Here is a 14,335-nt window from a genome sequence, read left to right as displayed (position 1 = left end):
TTTTATCCTCAAGAAGCAACAATTACGAAAGCAATAAGAGGCAGATTTTCAAGTTATTTATCAAAGCTTTTTTCCCTTGCCATAAACCTTTCAAGCCCTTACCTGTCACAGCACTAAAGAGCATCATTAGGTTACTATTGTGAACCATTAATGTTGCTACCCATCTGGACCCAAGTCATCAATGCAGCTTTGCTGTTGGTTGGAAACAGTGATAAAAATTTAGCAACCCCACCAGTCCAAAATATTCCTGTGTTCTTCCTTCAATACATGCATTTCTTATTTCCTTCTCACTACAAGTAATGGTACAGTTTGAGAGGAAACATTAAAATCTGGAAGAGTCAAACATTTATTTTGCCTGTAATGACAGGAATCCAGGGCTATGCTAATTTCATTCTATTTCTTTCTTCTGAATAGTGTGCAGTTTATCATCTGCCTTTATGGCAGTGCTGATGATATTAAAAAGCCCTCATGATGACTAGTGGGTTTTTAACATTTTTTTCATTTCTTTCCCCTTATATATTAAAACATCTCCTGACACAACAAGGATGAACTGAATTATGTTAAAGCCAGCAATAAGACTTTCATTTGATGTAATTCTAACAGAAAACCACTTTAGAAAGTATGATTTGAACATAATGCATTTTAGGAATTTAATAACTCAACTGAGCATATAGACTTGGCATCCATAGACAATTCTATACACTGTCCTAATTACCATCATAATCTCTGAAAAAAAAAGATGGAGAGAGTTTATGGAATATTTATTGGTTCATTTTCCACCTGAAATTATTTTTTCTTTTTTCACTATTGGATATCTTTTTGAGCATGAGTTGTTGGAAACACTCTTCTTAGACATAACAGTGTATTTCAGTCTTCCAAAAATGCTATTGCTACTGTTATTATAGTTCTAGTATAATGCTTCTGGCAATTTTTTCCAAGTTCAAATTCTACTACATTAAATTAATTTTAACCATACACTATTACTTTTTATATAACATTGGAAAGCCAACATTAAATAGTTTCTTTCTCACAGGGTTTATGGGAAGAGCTTTCTGGACTTTACCATGCTTATCTTCCAGTCCTAAATGTACAGGAATAAATCTTACTGTATGAGAGTGTAAATTCTACATATGTTTTTGGGAGGCAGTATTAGGAACGTGCTATGAGTAAATACCACATAAGATGTACATGATTAACATCGTACCTTGTTTAAGCAAATGCTTAAAGTCTCACAGAATATAGTTGTTACAGACTTCACCATATAGTTTACCCCACAATAATTATAACCAAGAAGAGCATCCAAAATACATGAAAGACATTCATGTGAAAAAATGCATCTGTTTTTAAAAAATCCTTTGCTCTGAATGGCTTTTATGATAGCATTAATCCTAGAAACCCTCAGAAAATGCAGCTAAAAGGAGGATGGATAGATGATGGTTCACATACACATGTGAACTTGAAACCCAGAGCCTCAAGTATCCTTCCTCTTACTCTCCTGTGTCTTTTTCCTTGCCAGACAAACCCATTCTCAGGACTGGAATTTTCATTTTAGTAACTGTAATGGAGACATCTGAAGCTACTGCTGACCCTTGCTTGGTAAAATTGCACATCTGTCTCTTGCAGGCTCCTCTTGAGTAGGAGACTTGATGCTTGACACCTTTCTAGGTTTCTGCTGGTGTCTGACGATGCTTTGACAGAAGGTTATGTGACTGCTCTACATCACTTTCTCCAAAACATCAGCAAGCTCCATTAAAATGCAGCAGGTACACTGTCCTTTCTCTCCCAACTCTGTCCCTCATACTTGTGCTACATCAAACTGCAATTGTAGCACAACTGCTTTCATTACATCTGATGCTCACTGCTGTTATCTGTACAATGAGAATTCTGACTCCAGGTCTACAGATGCTCTCTTATGTCCTCGAGGATAGCATACTCTATTCCATCTCTAATAATTTCTTTTGATTATGAAATGCACTTTCTGGACCACCAAAGAGATGAAAAATGGAAACTGTCTGCAGAGCAGGTATTTAAAAAAAAGCAAAACAAACACAAAAAAATAGCCAGAACTTAGTGGGCCATTATTGATCTAGATATTTACGTAAAATGAGAAAAATCATAATGCAGTACAGAAAGTAGTAATGCAAATTGCCATTCTGTTTATCTGCTGTCTGGCTCAAGACAATATCCTCCTTTTCTCTTAAGCAGGCACTCACACTGAGTGTAAAGCACTGTAATTTATATTTGTAAGGTACCATGAGGACATGCACTTTTGTTGGCTTTTACACAGCATGATGATAAAGACATTATCAGTGGAAAACCACAAGGAAGAAGCAGAGCTTACCAAGGAACATTGAATTTGTATTTGCTGTCAAATTGACTTCACAGCTGTGTTCATTTGAAGTACACCTTACACTTTGTCCCTTGATTTAAAGCCTCAAATCTCTAACTCAGTAACAGTCATAGAGGTGGTTTAGTTTAATGCCCCCATATGAAATGTAAATGCTCAGTTCAGTAGGTGTGAGCAGGGGAACGTGAATGTGTATCACACTTTTGCTGCTTTCAGTTGTAACCCTTGTAAAGCATGAAAAACAAAATGATGGCAGTAAAGCAAAATTTTTTTGCAATGAACTAGTGATAGAATATTAACTGCATTTAACAAATAAAGGGATTGTACAGTTTGATAAATATTAATAAAGGATAAACAAAAGAACTGCTTGCACCTTCTTTAAACCTTTCTTCAAATGACGAAACCTAATCATTCTGTTTTGGACTCTGCCAATCATACTTTAATTGCTAAACATTACAGAATCGTTTTTCTGTTCAGTGAACAGCTTAATTGCTTTGAAGTGCTAGTATTTATGTGAGTACATGTGAGAATGATTGTTTTAGTCATCAGTGAAAATAAACTTCAATCTTCTCTGTATTAAAATGCTCTGTTTCACTTGTTTGTCCAATAAAAATCAGCAGGAAGAATAAGATAGCCCTATCAGATACTGATTTTTCCCCTAGACCATTATATCTTTTCTTTCACACAGTCCAGGCAGAATTGTGATAAGTGCTTTTGGGTGTAGTGGTGGAGACAGGATCCAATATTTGGAGAGTGCTTGCGAGGACACTGCAGTTGAGATGATGGTCAGGTATAAGACTGAAGGAATGACTTTGAGTCACCATGGCCATTTGAGAGCTTGAGTGGGGCCAGGAAGAAAAAAAGTGAATCTACCACTTTATTTAGGCTGTGTGTTTTTCTCCTGCTAGACTGCTTTTGGAGCAAAATCTTCCTCTGCAAGGTCCTTTATAGTAACAGGAGAAGACTTAGGGGCTAGTAGTGCAGTTTCTGTTGACAGTGGGAGGGATCTGAAGCTGGAGGCACTGGGCCTTCTGCAGAGTATGGGGTGGGCCAGGATCTCCAAGCAGATGTGGAAGAGGTTGGATGGTAGAGAGGTGGTGCTTTAGAAGAACTCACTTCCCCTGAAGTCTTTACCAGAATGCACTCACATTTCTATGCTATGGTGAAACAGTGTTACCACCAAACTCCCTTTTCTGATCTCTTTTGGCTGATAAAGCCAATCCAAATGCAGTAATGCATCACTCCCTGGTGCTGTCCACAGAGTTCCCTCAGCCTATATCAATGTGCCTCAAGGGATGCTCAACACCTCCTTGGGAGTAGAGAAAAAAATGTTACACCTTTGTTTATCCCTGCATATGAGTGGATATTCATAGCAAATTCTCAGGGGTGGGGCTCTTATTGGAGATCCCTGGATGTTTTCTGTTTCTTGGGACAGTGCTCCATGAGAAGCAAGTCCAACTGAGTCCTATCATGATTCACAGTAAGTACTGTACTTTATCATCCTGAATGCTACAGAGGAGATGCTTTTCAGTTACAGGGTGGTGTAAAAAAGCTGTAGACTAAAATTCCTACTGAATTAATCTCTGCTTAATGTGAGGAGTAGGAATTCTCTAGTGTGAGATTAGATGGCCCAATTAGTATTAATGCTCAAGGCAAAAGTTCCTGTCCTACTAATGCCAAGGATGCAGTTTTGAGCACACAGTTTAATGCTAAAGGAACTATTAAAACTTGTGCCCTGAGGCCATTTAATATGTCTACATTTTAAGAAGTGTGCTTTTTAAAATGAAAGTAGGAGCTTAAAAGAAGAATTGCCTTAACGTAATTCTGCAGAAAGGACCTAATAAACTTTCTCACTATTGCCAAATTAGAGTTTAGACAGGTATCAAAAACCAAAGGGCACTCATTCCAGGCAAAATAATTGCAGGCAATGATGTATTGAGATGAGAAGTGTTATGTCTAATCAATCTGAGATTTTTCAGATACTTGGAGGCAGAAGTTTTACTCAACAACCAGGTGGAGTGACATTAAAAAAAAAAAGAAAATACATGGGAAGGAGGGAGTACTGGAAGAAGATGTTGGAAGCATATAACATGAGACAGAGATACTGGGAAAGCCCAGAATAAACCATAGGAAGCAGGAGTGGAACCAAACAAACAATGCAAAATGAATATTTAAATGGTGACAGAATAATGAATTAAGACAGTCAATTGAATACACAGGATGTAGTGTTATCTGCTTAAAACTGTCATCTGTAAAAGTCTTGCTATGGCAATGTGATCCAGGTGGAAATGGTAATAAAAGATGGTCCTATTTAAAACAGCTTTTTATTTGTATTTTCCTGCCTAAAGCTTATTTGAATGCATAGTGCACAGTAGTGCATAATATTTTGGTTTTATGAGGATTTCAGGAGACATTAATTTTAAAATAAAAGTTACAAAGCAAAATGTTGGACTTGGGGTCAAATCGTGATCTGCAAATGGTGCAGAATCTCATAATAGCTGAGAAAGGATTACTATAACCTTGCAAAGAGGGAGCAGAGAAGAATTTAGCCTTTTCATTCTTTGTTTATTTGGTTTGGAAAACACTGCTCACTTTGAAAGACTACAGAACGATAGTGTAATTTTAGAAATCAATAGCGACAATAATTTGGAAACTTTAGGCACACATAGCAGCATGACAAGCTGGCTAAGTTGGTATTTGATTAACTTCAAAATCTTCATTTTTGGCAGACTGAGCTTGTCTTATTCTCACTGATTGCTTTTTTTTTTGTTGAAATGGCAATTACAGTTTTATCACCTTCTAAATTACTTCCCTTTTCTGAGACGTGTAAATGCCTATGTATGGATAAATTCAATCTGCCTTTCATGTTTTGATATTAATCATGCATAAAATCTTAGTAACACATTTATGTTTTCTAAAAAATGAAGACCTTTTGGAATAATTGGGTGACTAACTGTATTACCTCTGCAATTTTTATTGAAAAAATAAAAACATTTACAATTTCTGCCTTTTAGTATGGAAAAATAACAATCTTTTGGCTTTTCAATGCTTGCAACTCTTTACTTCAGTGAAGGATTTCAACAGAAAAATGTTTCCTTTGAGGGTTTTCCATTAAGCATTTTTGATGCTCAAGTTTAGTGATAAAGCCTGTGGAATGAGTGTTTTCTAGGGGAACTAAGGCTATTTATTTTCAAAGACTAACACACAGGAAAAATGTGTGATGCATGACAATTGCTCAGTTTCAGTTAAATCTTAGAATTTGATTTAAGCTGATAGACTCAAGTCCATGGCACAGACCCAATGGCTGTCCTGAGTTTTTCCAGAGGATTTCTGTTCACTAGTGAATGCCTAGAAAACACCAGTGTCCCCCTTCCCATCGGCCACTTTCTCAACATGCCTCATACTGCTGCTTTGGTATCTATACTCGGTTACTGTTCTATGTTTATTCCCGCTATACACAGATGGGGACGGTTGGTTGTAAGTGATGGGTGGACAAACCCCAGTGCAGTGCTTCAACAAGTCACCCAGATTTTACTGGAGTCAGCCAAAGTACAGGGAAGTAAAAGAAGTACAGCTCCACCAGAATTAGTTAAAATTACATTGGCAGAAATATTCATGGGGGGAAACTAAAATCGGTCTTATTTAAAGTGTTGAGTTACTTCAATTAATTTCTGGTGTTTCTTTTTCAGCCATAAGGAGCAGCAAAAAGCTCGTGATATTTTTTAGAAGTCATCATCATCCTCACCTGAAATGGGATCCAGTTTTGCTTTTAAGAGGTAGGTGTTTGGCTGTCCTTGTTTCTGCACTCACTCAGAGGTTGACTATACTCATAAATTTTGGGCCAGCAAAATCTGTGGAGCTAATTTGGATCTACTTAGACTAAACAAAAATAATGAGGCTATTAATACTGAATATTAAGGTCAACTATGTTATATCAGAGAAGAGTTAATCTCATTTAGGCAAATATTTTGTTTACATGTCTGAGAGAATTTTTGGCCTGATCTGACAGCATTGTTTACCTCTGATTAAATTCACTGATTGGTATGTGGTTTTGTTTTGCTTTAAGTTGGAGGCAAACCAGTTGTTTTTAATAAAACCTGAGCCATTAAAATTAAATATTTGCTGTCTCAAAATTATCAAGCACCATGACTATCTTATTAAATGATGACTGCGACTTCAGGCAGGTCAAGAGAGATGGCAGGGTACAATGAAAAAAGTAAAATAGATTCCTTGAAGAATATATTGCCTGTTGTTCCACAAATATTTTTCTTTACTGGAAAGCAGATAATTTTTTATAAGTTTAAATAATTGGGAATGCTCCTTTCTTAAATGCCAAAGAAAGGCATTTGTTGGTCTGGTCTCAGAAAGAGGTACTACTTCTACCTTCGCATTCAATCTTCTGAGACATATTGCCTACCACATGGCAATATGAGCAAAACACATCGTCAAATCTGAGAACAGAACCCAAAATTCCTGATCCCATATATCTTGCTTAAAAATGACATAAACATAAGAGAAAACCCATTATTTTCAAGCTCTTTTACATCAAATCCATAAGATTCTAATGCCTGTAAGTTAATTATATTTTTTACATTACAATGTTTCAAAAGTTTTATGATTTTAAGTTTTGAGGATTTTTTAACTGGGAATTAAATATATAGAGCAGATTTGGAGGAATAAATCCCAATTTAATAAAATTAGTTTGCTTATTTGTTTTACAAAAATGTGATTACAGACAGGAAAATCTAGTAGAAAGAGACACAAAATGCATGATAACATTGCCAGCATTTTCTGCAGGTTCCCATGTGATATGCACGGGATAGGATTTAAATAAAAATTAGAAAAACATTATGTAGTCAGTCATAAACCAGTAACCTGGTTAAAACACTGAACACTACTTAGGAAATCGTCCTCTGATAAATTGACTGCCAGGAAAAAAGGGGAGGAGGGGCAATGGCAAGGTCCTTCCAATGACTCATGTAACAGTGGGTGAACAGCAAACACCTCCACTGTGCTACTGCATATATTAAATATAATAAAAGGGCATATCAGGAAGTTTCTTACAATTTTTGATTTCATGGCATGCTTTTATTACGTTCTCCATTTTTTCTGTCACAGGTTATTAGATTTACTGCAGCTTTGGAAGGCACAAGGAATTAGTATCTGTCGGGTATGGTGCCCCTAATGACTTTCTTAGGTTGCTCAACTACAAACATCTCACACTGATATTTATCAAGTGAACACAATCTTTTACCTATTCATTTGTCTTAGGGATGAAGAACATCGTGTTCCCCTGACACTGAATGCAAGATTTCAATGAATGGTAAGTGCAATAGAAAAGAGAAAATTTTGTATGATCTTAGTGATTTTTAAAGTAAGCTGAATAAGATTTCTGGTACAACATTGCTTCAGCTATTGCCATTAATTATAAGGTTCGTCCTTTACTTTCTAAGTAGTCCTGTACAAGCACATTCAGAAAGCTGCAAGTCGTCAGAATAGCTACTGATCTTTTTGACAAGCCTAATCAGCCTAATTTGGCTGATAATAGAAGAGTCAGTCTTGTTTGTCCTGATGCTATGGACTGAAAAAACAAGCATCTAAATGGACAATGAAAAGTAGTTTTATTAAAATGATAAATTAAGTACTATCAATACTATCACACAGTCACATATTTGATTAATCTTGCTACTTGAAGTATGCAAAACTGGATATAAACTAGATGAAATTCATCAGGCAGACTTTAGTTCTTTTTCTGTAGATTTTATTTTACTTTCTGCTGAGTATTTTCATTGTTGAGTTTTATACAAAATAATTAAAACAAGGAAAATTTAAACATTTCATACCGATTTGCTATTAAATTAATTTCCCTTTAGCTACTCATAGGAGAGGTGTGGTGCATACAATCAACCCCATAACCAACCTCTAGCAGTAATTTGGTTCAGACTCTGAAGGAGGTAAAGGCCCAGACAGCCAAGAACTCCTTTAGTTGCAACCTGTTCTCTGAAGACCCACAAGGAGTGGCACAGGGAGCATTGATGTGAGTGATGTTGGAACACCCATCATGCAATTAACACATGAAAAGCAGGTAGCTTTTCAAAGTCTCATTTATCAAGGAACAGAGAAAGTTACAAAGGGAGTCTCATACATTCTTTTCCCATTGCATGTAATTTGACTACAATACAGACACTTTATTCCATAAATCTGACAGCCTAAGTGGGCCTTCTTTGAGCAACCTGGCTGCTGGGTGGTGGTTTCCCCTTGAGCTGCGATGCCTCTCAAGGATGCTTCTTGAAGCAGACAGACTATTTACCAACGGCAGATGTTTGGGAAGTGACTGATACAATACAAAACCTTTTAGTATGGCAACTATGATTTGTGCCTTAGTAACTCTGATTTGTGCCTTGGTGGTTTTGAATCATTGTTCCAATGATTGTGCTATGCAGTGCTACAGTGAACCTTGCCACTGAACCTTGGCTAGTTACTCTTCTACAACATCATATCAAAACCATTTTGGCTAATACCTCTGATAGTGAACTTGTCAGCAATCTAAATCACCCATTTGTGACAAGAGGGAAATGTTTTTGATGAGCTTTGGCCACAGCACTAGTTGGTTCCATTGATTTAAATGGTAATGGCATCAATTCCTACAAGAAATGTAGCTATTATTATATCATAATGGTTTTGCTTTTGCATAATGAAAATCAGTGCAGCAAGAGGATTATCCTGAGTTTTATGTCTGTGGCAGTTTCTGGTATTAATATTTGAAACATTATTCTCTATCAGATGTTAGAAACAAATTTCATAGACTGAAAACATGCAGTGTGGAGGTGGAGAAAAGGACAAGTAAGAAATCAAATACACTTGAGAGGTAAATACAATGGAAATATACTTAATAGAAAGAGAACTATAATTGTTGAAATAACTGCTGTAAATCTACATTGTAACCAGAACTGGGCCTTTTATAGTCTCTGTATCTTTGGTTCTAAAATAATTTAATAAAAATACTTCCTAAGACATCTCATTAAAGTTGACTCATTATTGTGGAACTCCCATCTAATAATGCTTGTCTGGCTTCATTACTTTTAGCACAGCTGCACCAGCATAAAAACAATGCTATGGTTGTGAATATATCCTTCAAATTCCAGCCAAGCACTAACCAGTGTCTGATCTGAGTTATGACACCGTAAATCTACTGTATTTGCACCACATACTTTACCAGAAAACAGTTTGCTGTACTGAATGCTCAACTACTGAACCACTACTATCCTATTACTATTATAGTTATTTACTATGAAAGGCTGACACTTTGATAGGCACTATTATTCTCAGGCAACTTAATACATATATGAGTGCTTGTGTATAATTCATTACAGTTAATTATTTTGTTGGCATTTTATTAACCATTGGCTAAAAGTGTTTTGTGGTTTTTTTTTCCAAAATATATAATACTTCAGGCTTTCAGTGAAGTAACTTGTAGCTACCTGTTTTATTTACAAGGGAGTTGCAATGACTTGATCAGTGCTTTCTCAATGATTAATTAACACCCTTCGAAACAAGTTTTGAGAACCTTGATATGTTAGGTTGTAAGTTTTTTTGTTCTGTTTTGGTGTGCAGCTTTTAGCTTTATATTAACTGTTGCTTTTCACAAATTGGTGAAGACAAAACAATCCTGTTCTAGCTGGAGACTCAAGGACAATCTCTTCAAACTTCAGGCCCAAAGCATAAACAATGTGAAAAGGGGAGGGTGGGCAAGCAAGCAAGGAAGATTAAACTTCATAGTTTGAAGCTGTTAATTGGACAGTTAACGCCTACGTGCAAATGGACTAAAACTTATAAAAGTTTGAGATCTTGTGACCAAGCCCTCCTTTGCTTCAATCTTGGAGCCATCCGGGCAGAGCCACGATTGGCTCTGGTTCTGTCAGGGTGTGGCCTTTGAAGTCACTCCAATAAATATCCACTTTATTCCTCTTAACTCCATCTAGCCTCTGTTCCAGCTCCTTAAGACATCAAGATATATGAAATGTTCTGGTTCACCACCAGGTTGTCCATGTGTTAAATAAGCAGAATTAAGGAACCACCAAGGCTGCTAATTCAGAAATGTTCTTCCTTCAATCTTTCAACCAGGCTGCACAATATTAATACTATTTTTAATAAAAAGGGACTTGTTATAGAGGGACTGAGGACAAGCTGCTTCTCAAATATTGTAATGTGTTGGACTGTGTGGCAAAGAACATTTTTCTGTTATCTTCTGTGCAGCCACAGAGGGAAGAAAAGGTTATTTGTTTTCCTTCCCACTACTTACAATTTGAAGACATGGCAGCCACACAAGACCTGCTTGATATCACTGGAGATTTGTGTTTGGGTAATTTGTGACCTGTTTGTGATTTGTGTGTGAACTTAATTTATTGAACATAAAGATCCTTCTTCGTGAGAGCCTGTATTCCATAAAATGGGATGAATATGTTGTCTTTGTCACAACACTGTTGAGGGACAGTTTAAATGAAAAGGAATGTACTAGGAAGGAACACAGAAATTTTAAGTTCACTGCTACTAGAAGCTGTTCAATGTTAGGAATGGAATGAAAGCCTGAATTATGGGTCCAGTAAAATCTTGGATAACCAACTACTTGCTTTTTTTACCTAAAAGGAGCAAAGGAGATAGACCTGAAGTTTTCAATCCCTTGATTTCTCTCAGTTTTCAATCTCCCTCAGTTAAGTGACAAGAACTGTAAAGTAAGATCAGGAGCTACATAATAAACCAGTGGCTATTGTATATGTATAAAACTACAAAGTATGCATGCCCTTGTACAGGCAAGAGTGAGAGGCTGTGTAGAGCATGTGGATGAAAGCTTATGGCACACTTCACTGAGCAAGTTGAAGCCAACTCTTTGACATAGTCATACAGAGATGGATCATGTTTCTGAGATCACCTTTTAAAGAACTCTTCAGTATAAAAGTTGCAGCAAAATTCTTGGAGAATTTTTCTAAGGAGATCCTTTAAGCTGGAGTGTCTGAAACACTGGAGACATTTACTGAGACACTTCTGGGCAAACAGTACAAAAGAGACATTCTCAAGAGGTGGTGTTTGATGACTGCAGCAGGTGCCTCAAATGCATCATGTCTCAAATTGGAGTTCAGATGGGCAATCAAGCTATTGCTATGGAAAACTTTTTCACACTTTAGCTGAGCCATAATGACTGTTTGTGGGCATGTCCTTAGTCATAGGAAATTACAATGCAAGGTTGAGCAACATCCTGTTCTATATGGTGGATGAAGAAAGTGTGCAGATGTTGAGTATAATGTTGTTTTGTGTCTGCAGGCAGGCAGACAACTGAAGGCTTCTGAAATCCATGCCTGACCTAACTCAGATTGCGTCTTTCTTTACAGTTGATCTAGGCTGAAAGCAGGCATGAGGACAGCTGCCATCACTCAGTTAATGTGCAGTAACCTGTTCCTTCAAACCGACAGTGTGAATTTAGAGAGCTGATCCTACCATCTAAACCCACAGCAAACATCCTGCATAGTCACTTCCTTTGCAAGTTAGAATTAGAAATAAAGAAATATATTTTTGAGTCCTCTGCTCCAGAGATGAAAACCCACATATATAAATTCAGGGGCTCCATTGTGGCAGCACCTAGACTCTGGCAGTGGGTATGACCTTTTTGAATACCCCCCTATACTGACAGCCTTAGGAAATCTGTTCTGCAGTTCTGCAGCAGGTTTTGGGAAATGACCTGGCAGAAGATTTACAAATAAATCTGAAGAACTCACTCAAGGTTAAGATCTAAATTTAAGTAATTTTCCTCTTTCCCTCTATGAATATTTTTCATACTAGTGGGCTCACAATTAAATTTTTCTGTTGAAATGATTCCAGGGCATTAGTTCTGCCCATTTAAATACTTTTCTGTTTCCTCTGCTGATCTTACTGGTGAAAGAAAATATTTTCTTAATCATTGTCTTAAATTCCTTTAGTTCTATATTTGGAAAGCATTGAAGATTTCAATTAAAAAAAGCCTTTTGGAGGATTTTTTAAAAATTCCAAGTCCAATGTTACTATTTGACACAAAATAGTAACATTTTTCTTACGTGTAAAGTTTTTCTTACTGTTGTCACACTTAACATGTTTAATTCTTAACCTTTCTTTTTTTTTCTCAAAAGATTTGTAACTGCCTCCATTCCAAAATTACATGTTTCCTCTTAGTCAGCTTTCTTTCCTAAATAATTTATCTTTTATAAAAAAGAACAACATCTGTTAGGACTTGCTATATAACAAGCTTATATATCTACTTTACTTTTCAAAAGACAGCAGGTAATTTCAGCTAAGAGGACACAGAATAGGTAGAAGCAGGCTGAATTCCCAAGTATTTCTACAGGCGTATATATTTAATGGTATTCTTACTGTCTTTCCCCTTACAGAGCTATCAATAATTGGACTAGGAACTAAATCTTATAGGAATTGGCCAGTATATCTACATAAATATATGTCAATATGAAACAGTCTAAATTACAATATACATCAGAAACTACCATCTTCATAAGTACAAGACTGCTGACTGTTTCAGTAAAAACTATAGAGGAAATATACATAATTCAATTTATAATTGCCTTTCTGAGGAAAACACCCATACCCTGAGATTTCTTTGAAGCAATCCTTTGCTGAGCAATCCTTTATCTTATCCATTGCATTCACTAATTTTTTTGCATTATAGTTTTGCATAATAGTTTTGCATTCACTAATCTCCCTAGGCTTTGCAAAAGGAAGAAAGTGTTATCACATCACAGCAAACAGGAAAGCTAAGGTGAAGTAGCCTCTTCCAAAACTTGATAGAAATAGCAAGGGAGGAAAGGACAGGGATTTTACATAAGTGACATTCTTAGTTGTAAGCTTTAAAGTCCACAGTACTGACAGCTTCTCAGCTAGAGGGTCCCAGCCTTTGGAAAGGTGGAAGGCATGAGGATGACTGGCTCCACTGCCCTGGCATTGCACCAGGCTGCACCTGACTGAGAGGATGCACAGAAGTCCTCTTCCTTGGCCTTTCCTTGCTACCATCATGTTTGGATGAGGGGAATGCCACTCATGCCAGGATGCAATGCAGAGGACACCGCTCTCCACATGCAGTGAGCTGCATCCTCCCAGCACTAATGCACTTAGTGATGACATGCAGAGAAACTGGAACTGGTTCCCCACCCTGCCTTAGATGCGTGTGTCAGACCTCTGAGCTGTCTTTGGAGCTGTGTCTGCAACACAGTGCGCTTCAACTGATTCCATAACATGAATATTGGAAAGTGCTTTTGACTTGGAAGCAGCAGTGTGCAAATGTGGCTGTGCCAGTTCCAGACTTTCACTGCTAATGATTCTCCCTGTGCTGCTTGCTTTATAGAGCCTTTCCTGCTGAGGTCTTTGATAGATGAAAAAAATTCTTCTACTTTTTGTGTCGTATAGTGTGGATATATGCAAAGTATGTCAAATCCACAGGGTGAAATGACAGCATTGAGCAATCAGAGTCTAATGTACTGTATGTTAACATCCCCACTTAGCTGTCTGTAATGGGGAGTCCGGTGCCTAATTAGTGCAAAACCCACCATTCTTGTTAAACTCAGGTTACCCTTATTGATAAAATCACTTCAGCTGGTCAAGTATTATCCATGGTGGGAGATTATATTTACAAGTATTTCTTAATTACAACATTTCAACTCCCTACAAATTCAGAGTGATAGCTTCTTACAGATATCCCTCATATCTGAAGAAGAGAATCTGTCTCTATAAGAAAAAGGGATAATGTCATCTGCTCTCCACTGCATGTATTAAGATGAGGAAATTCAGGTTTTAGTAGCTTTTTCTGGGAATAATGCTATTCAGGATATAGAAATTCAGGTCTTGGGCTGGCTAATGGGACACAAACCTGAAAAAATTACCAGCAGGTTTCAGTTGCTTTTGCAGTAAGCAGTACAAATTGGTTATTGACATGCCCCATTACGCCAGACTTGC

General features: G+C 37.0%; 1 protein-coding gene across 12 annotated transcripts in view; it reads right to left on the bottom strand.

Annotated features, from left to right (window-relative positions):
• Positions 1-14,335, bottom strand: part of RALYL (RALY RNA binding protein like) — a 446,384-nt gene that overhangs the window by 82,580 nt on the left and 349,469 nt on the right. The gene's annotated exons all lie outside the window — the stretch shown is intronic.

This window comes from Taeniopygia guttata, chromosome 2, assembly GCF_048771995.1.
Source record: "Taeniopygia guttata chromosome 2, bTaeGut7.mat, whole genome shotgun sequence".
NCBI lineage: Eukaryota > Metazoa > Chordata > Aves > Passeriformes > Estrildidae > Taeniopygia > Taeniopygia guttata.
Note: the sequence above shows the minus strand (reverse complement) of the source record. Positions and strands in the feature narration are given on the sequence as shown.